Here is a 6,824-nt window from a genome sequence, read left to right as displayed (position 1 = left end):
CACTTGACTTACCTTCATAGTTAGAGGTTGACTTAGTGGGAGAAAAATCTAATTCTCACCACAATTGATAAGGATAACTGGGATAGGACTTCCAGTTCTCATACCTTACCAACAGTTTTATTAGTTATTATTTTAACGACTTGTTATTTTACATTACCTGTTTCCTATTTCATAAACCCAAAAATATATCTTTTTCCATAACCAATAATAAATCATACTTTCCTGCAATTCCTTGAGAAGATGACCCGAGGTTTGAATACTTCGGTTATTTATTTTTATTGGGTTTGCTTAAGTGACAAACAAAACTTTTGTACAAAAGGATTCTCTGTTGGTTTAGAAGCTATACTTATAATGCGATTATATATTTTTGCAATTCTTTACCGATAGAAAATCCGTTCGTCACAGACAAGCCAGAAAATGCAAGAACAGAAGGGTAAAGGATGGAAGCAAGAGAAAAAACTAAAAGCAAAGTCTTTTGGCAATTTAAAATGAAAAGAGGGAAACGGAAAATAGAGGAGTTAATGGGCTTTAAAAACCCTCGCGCGTTCCCAAAGCAAGAAACACACATTTTAAACTAAAAGGAGTGAAGGAAAACGCTTCGCATTCAAAAAGACACAGACAACCAAAATGCTCGAGCTCGACTTCTCCAAAAAGGATCGAAGTCTAAAGGACTCGACCTTAAAAAGACCATGCTCAAGCAGGGGCACTGTTCATGTCCTGGGTCGAGCTGTAGGACCCGGTCTAATTGACGACAAGTCGAGCGACCTCTTCAGGCTAGGATCCGACCTCTTCTCAAAAGAGTTCGGCCAAAACACCAGAGGAGCCTAAAAAGGGCCCAAATAGAGGAACATGACCCAAGTCCAAACGCAGCCCAAAGCCTAGGAAGATAAGGGCGGTTCCCTTAAAGATAAAGATAACTCTACTCAAAGATAAGATAACTATCTTATCTCTAGAAAATGTCACTCTACAACATTATAAATACACTGGAGCACCTAGGTATAACTCATACTCTGATTTGACAAAAAAAACTACTTAATACCCTTGCTAACTTATGCATCGGAGTACCTTGCAGGTACCACCACCCTCCGGTAACGAAGGATTAGCACCACCACCAAGTCCAACAAGTCAGACAGGGAGGCTCTGGCCACCATCATCAAGTCAGACTCAATAGCTCCGATCAGTACCGAAGATCTCGTCTGAGATCGACCTACAATTTCAGGTAACCCTCGAAACAGACACGTAATCCACTGCCACAAGGATGTAGGTATTTCAATATGAAGGTAGGAAAGGTCCCATGAAATATTTACCCTATACATCAAATAGCTCAACCTCTAGGATCCCTTACTGAGGCATGTCATGACTATAAGGGAGATTGTCAGCCCTTTGGTAACTATCATAGTTACATACAAACTCTCAGGCATCCCTGAAGAGTGTTGGCCAGTAGAAGCCACTTTGAAGGACTTTGGTGGCTGTCCGCTCACCTCCGAAGTATCCTCCATAGTCTGAGCTATGGAAATGCCATAAGATCTTCTGTGCTTCTTCTTCAGATACACAATAGTGGATTATTCCGTCTGAGCATCTCTTGAAAAGATATGGTTCATCCCACAAGTAGTATTTTCATCGTGCATGAGCTTCCAAGCTTGCTGTCTACTGCATTCTTTGGGGATGAACCTTATGGCCTTGTAATTTGCAATGTCTGCAAACCAAGGTGTTTTTCGAATTGGAAAGAGTTCCTCATCAGGAAAAGTTTCGGATACCTTAGTAGAGGGAGGTGATGTCCCTGCTACTGGTTCAATCCGAGACAAGTGGTTAGCCACTTAATTTTCTTATTCTTTTCTGTCTTTGATTTCTATATCAAAATCTTGCAAGAGTAGCACCTATCTTATCAGCCTTGGCTTAGAATCCTGCTTGGTATGACCTTAGATCCTATTAAATAAGATTTGAACTTGTCAATGGCATAAACCACTACAAGTAATTCCTTCTCTATGGTAGCGTACTTTCTCTGTGCATCATTTAAAACACGACCGGTATAATAAATGACGTGCAGGAGCTTATCATGCCTCTGTCCTAGGACTGCGCCAATGGCATGGTCACTGGCAACACACATCATTTCAAATGGCAAGTCCCAATTGGGTGTCAAAATGATGGGTGCAATGATAAGCTTGGCTTTCAGAGTTTCAAAGGCATGCAGGCACTCTTTGTCAAAGACAAAAGGAGTGTCAGTGGCTAGGAGATTGCACAGGGGCTTTGCAATTTTAGAAAAATCTTTTATAAACCTCCTGTAAAATCCTACACATCCTAGGAAACTTCTGATTGCCTTAAGATTAGTTGGTGGTGGTAATCTCTCAATTACTTCCACCTTAACTTGATCCACCTCTATCCCTTTATTTGAATTCCGATGTCCAAGAACAATTCCTTCAATCACCATGAAGTGGTATTTTTCCCAGTTTAAAACCAGATTTGTTTCTTGGCATCATTTCAGAACTTAGGCCAGATGGTTAAGGCAAGCATTAAAGGAACCACCGAAGACAGAGAAGTCATTGATGAGCGGATAATTTATACGCTTTTTGGCATTGTTTTTAGGTAGTTTTTAGTATGATCTAGTTACTTTTAGGGATATTTTCATTAGTTTTTATGATAAATTCACATTTCTAGACTTTACTATGAGTTTGTGTGTTTTTCTGTGATTTCAGGTATTTTCTGGCTGAAATTGAGGGACCTGAGCAAAACTCTGATAGGAGGCTGACAAAGGACTGCTGATGCTGTTGGAATCTGACCTCCCTGCACTCAAAATGGATTTTCTGGAGCTACAGAACTCCAAATGGAGTGCTCTTAACGGCGTTGGAAAGTAGACATCCAGAGCTCAACGTAAATTGGTGCTCAATGCCAGTTCCATGCTGCATTCTAGAGTCAAACGCCAGAAACACGTCACGAACCAGAGTTGAACGCCAGAAACATGTTACAACTTGGCGTTCAACTCCAATAAAAGCCTCTGCACGTGTAACATTTAAGCTCAGCCCAAGCACACACCAAGTGGGCCCCGGAAGTGGATTTCTGCATCAATTACTTACTTTTGTAAACCCTAAGTAGCTAGTTTATTATAAATAGGACATTTTACTATTGTATTTGAGTCTTTGATTGTATTTTTGACCTTTTGACCACGTTTGGGGGCTGGCCTCTCGGCCATGCCTAAACCTTCATCACTTCTGTATTTTCAACGGTGGAGTTTCTACACACCATAGATTAAGGGTGTGGAGCTCTGCTGTACCTCAAGTTTCAATGCAAGTACTACTATTTTCTATTCAATTCGCGTTATTCCTATTCTAAGATATTCGTTGCACTTTAACATGATGAATGTGATGATCCGTGACACTCATCATCATTCTCACTTATGAACGTGTGACTGACAACCACTTCCGTTCTACCTTAGACTGGGCGCGTATCTCTTGGATTCCTTAATCAGAATCTTCGTGGTATAAGCTAGAATTGATGGCGGCATTCATGGGAATCCGGAAAGTCTAACCTTGTCTGTGGTATTCCGAGTAGGATTCCAGAATTGAATGACTGTGACGAGTTTCAAACTTGTGATTGCTGGGTGTGATGACAAACGCAAAAGAATCAAAGGATTCTATTCCAACATGATCAAGAACCGACAGATGATTAGTCGTGCTGTGACAGAGCATTTGGACCATTTTCACTGAGAGGATGGGATGTAGCCATTGACAACGGTGATGCGCTACATACAGCTTGCCATAGAAAGGAGTGACAAAGATTGGATAAAGACAGTAGAAAAGTAGAGATTCAAAAGGAACACAGCACCTCCATACACCTATCTGAAATTCCCACCATTGGATTACATGAGTAACTTTATCTTTATTTTCTATTTAATTTATTATTATTATTCGAAAAACCAATAATCTCTTAAATTAGTTAAATCCGCCTGACTGGGATTTACAAGGTGACCATAGCTTGCTTCATACCAACAATCTCTGTGCGATCGACCCTTACTCATGTAAGGTATTACTTGGACGACCCAGTACACTTGCTGGTTAGCTGTGCGGAGTTGTGACAAAGTGTGATTTATGTTTGAGAGCACCAAGTCTTTGGAGCCATTGTTGATGATCACAATTTCGTCCACCAAGTTTTTGGCGCCGTTGTCGGGGATTGTTCGAGTATGGACAACTGACGATTCATCTTGTTGCTCAGATTAGGTAATTTTCTTGTTATTTTCTTTTCAAAAAGTTTTCAAAAATATTTTTCAAAAATTTTCCCTTTGTTTTCGAAAATTATTCCAAAAAAAATTTTCTTTTTAAGAATGAATTCTAGTGTTTCATGAAACATGTTTTAGCTTGGCTGGCTATTAAGCCATGTCTAACTCATAGGATTTTGATTGAGGACTATGAATTCATTACTTCCTTTTTTCCAAAATATGTTTTCGAAAAATTTAGTTAGAAAATCCAAAAAAATTAATAAAATCATAAAAAACCAAAAATATTTTGTGCTTCTTGTTTGAGTCTTGAGTCAATTTTTAAGTTTGGTGTCAATTGCATATTCATATTGTTCTTGCATTTTTTTTTTCAAAAAATTCATGCATTCATGGTGTTCTTCATGATCTTCAAGTTGTTCTTGGTAAGTCTTCTTGTTTGATCTTGATGTTTTCTTGTTTTGTATTTTTTGTTGTTTATCATATTCATTTTTCGTTTGTTAGAGTCCAAGCATTAAAGATTTCTAAGTTTGGTGTCTTGCATGTTTTCTTTGCATCAAAAATTTATCAAAAATATGTTCTTGATGTTCATCATGATCTTCAAAGTGTTCTTGGTGTTCATCTTGACATTCATAGTGTTCTTGCATGCATCATGTGTTTTGGTTCATCATTTTCATGTTGCGAGTCATTTTTATGTTTTTCTCTCTGATAATTAAAAATTCAAAAATAAAAATATCTTTTCCTTAATTTTCTCATAATTTTCGAAAATTTGAGTTGACTTAGTCAAAAATTTTAAAAATTTGTTGTATCTTACAAGTCAAGTCAAATTTTCAATTTTAAAAATCCTATCTTTTCAAAACTTTTTCAAAAATCAAATCTTTTTCATTTTTATCTTATGATTTTCAATATCTTTTTCAAAATTTTATCTTTTTCAAAAATTTGATTTTAAAATATCTTATCTAACTTCTTATCTTCTTATCTTTTCAAATTTGATTTTAATATCTCTTCCAACTAATTATTTAACTTTTTGTTTGTTTCTTATCTTTTTCAAAACCACCTAACAACTTTTCTCTCTCTAATTTTCGAAAATATTTCATCCCTTTTTCAAAATTCTTTTTAAATTAATTGATTGTTTTAAATTTTAATTTTAATTCTATCTCATCTTTAATTTTTGAAAATCACTAACTCCTTTTCAAAATTAATTTTCGAATTATCTCTCTCTTCTTCTTCTAATTATTTATTTATTTACTAACACTTCTCTTCACCTCTCTTCATCTCCAATCACTTCCTCTATCCTTACCCTTGTGTTTGGATTATTCCTTCTTCTTAATCCTTATCCCCTTTCTTCTTCTACTAATAATAAGGATCCTCTTTACTGTGACATAGAGGATTCCTCTTCCTTTTCTTTTTCTCTTCTCTTTCATATGAGCAGGAATAAGGAAAAAGGCACTCTAGTTGAAACTGATCCTGAACTTGAAAGGACTCTGAAGAGGAAACTAAGAGAAGCTAAATTATAACCATCCAGAGGCAACCTTTCTGAAATTTTCGAAGAGAAGGAGATGGCAGCCAAACCCAACAACAATAATGCAAGGAGGATGCTTGGTGATTTTACTAAACCCACGTCCAAGTTTGATAGAAGAAGCATCTCGATTCCTACCATTGGAGCAAACAATTTGAGCTGAAACCTCAATTAGTTGCTCTAATACAACAGAACTGCAAGTTTCATGGACTTTTATCTGAAGATCCTTACCAGTTTTTAACTGAGTTCTTGCAGATTTATGAGACTGTTAAGACAAATGGAGTAGATCCTGAAGTCTACAGGCTCATGCTTTTCCCTTTTGCTGTAAGAGACAAAGCTAGAACATGGTTGGACTCACAACCTAAAGATAGCCTGGACTCCTGGGATAAGCTGGTCACAGCCTTCTTGGATAAATTCTTTCCTCCTCAAAAGCTGAGCAAGCTTAGAGTGGATGTTCAGACCTTCAAGCAAAAAGATGGTGAATCCCTCTATGAAGCTTGGGAAAGATACAAGCAGATGACCAAAAAGTGTCCTTCTGACATGTTTTTAGAGTGGACCATATTAGATATATTCTATTATGGTCTATCTGAGTTTTCCAAGATGTCATTGGACCACTCTGCAGGTGGATCCATTCACCTAAAGAAAACGCCTGCAGAAGCTGATGGTGTTTTTGTGGAAAAATAAATTTCCAACACACAAATCCAACCGGCAAGTGTACCGGGTCGCATCAAGTAATAATAACTCACAAGAGTGAGGTCGATCCCACAGGAATTGATGGATCAAGCAACTTTAGTGGGTGATTAGTTTAGTCAAGCTAACATTGAAGGGATATTGGATGAAATGTAGCCAACAGAATTGTAAATGACAGGAAATTTAAAGTTGCAGAAAGTAAAATTGCATAAAACTTAAATAACAAGAATGTAAAATAGCTGAAACTTAAATTACAAGAAAAGTAAATTGCATGAAAAGTAAAGGGGGGTTAGGTGCTGGAAATTAAAGAGAGCAATAGATCAATTGGGATCATGAACAGAAATGTAAAATAAAGAACAAGTGCAGAAGAATTAAATTACTTGAAAGTAAATTGAAAACCAATGGAACAGT

At 37.0% G+C, this 6,824-nt stretch overlaps 1 non-coding gene across 1 annotated transcript; it reads right to left on the bottom strand.

The window, feature by feature from the left end:
- Positions 1–6,161: 6,161 nt before the first annotated feature.
- LOC127741777 (small nucleolar RNA R71) lies at positions 6,162–6,265 on the bottom strand. Its single transcript, XR_008002982.1, has one exon. It is a non-coding gene; the product is annotated as a small nucleolar RNA R71 (small nucleolar RNA).
- Positions 6,266–6,824: the final 559 nt, after the last annotated feature.

Source organism: Arachis duranensis, chromosome 9 (assembly GCF_000817695.3).
Source record: "Arachis duranensis cultivar V14167 chromosome 9, aradu.V14167.gnm2.J7QH, whole genome shotgun sequence".
Taxonomy (NCBI): Eukaryota; Viridiplantae; Streptophyta; class Magnoliopsida; order Fabales; family Fabaceae; genus Arachis; species Arachis duranensis.
Note: the sequence above shows the minus strand (reverse complement) of the source record. Positions and strands in the feature narration are given on the sequence as shown.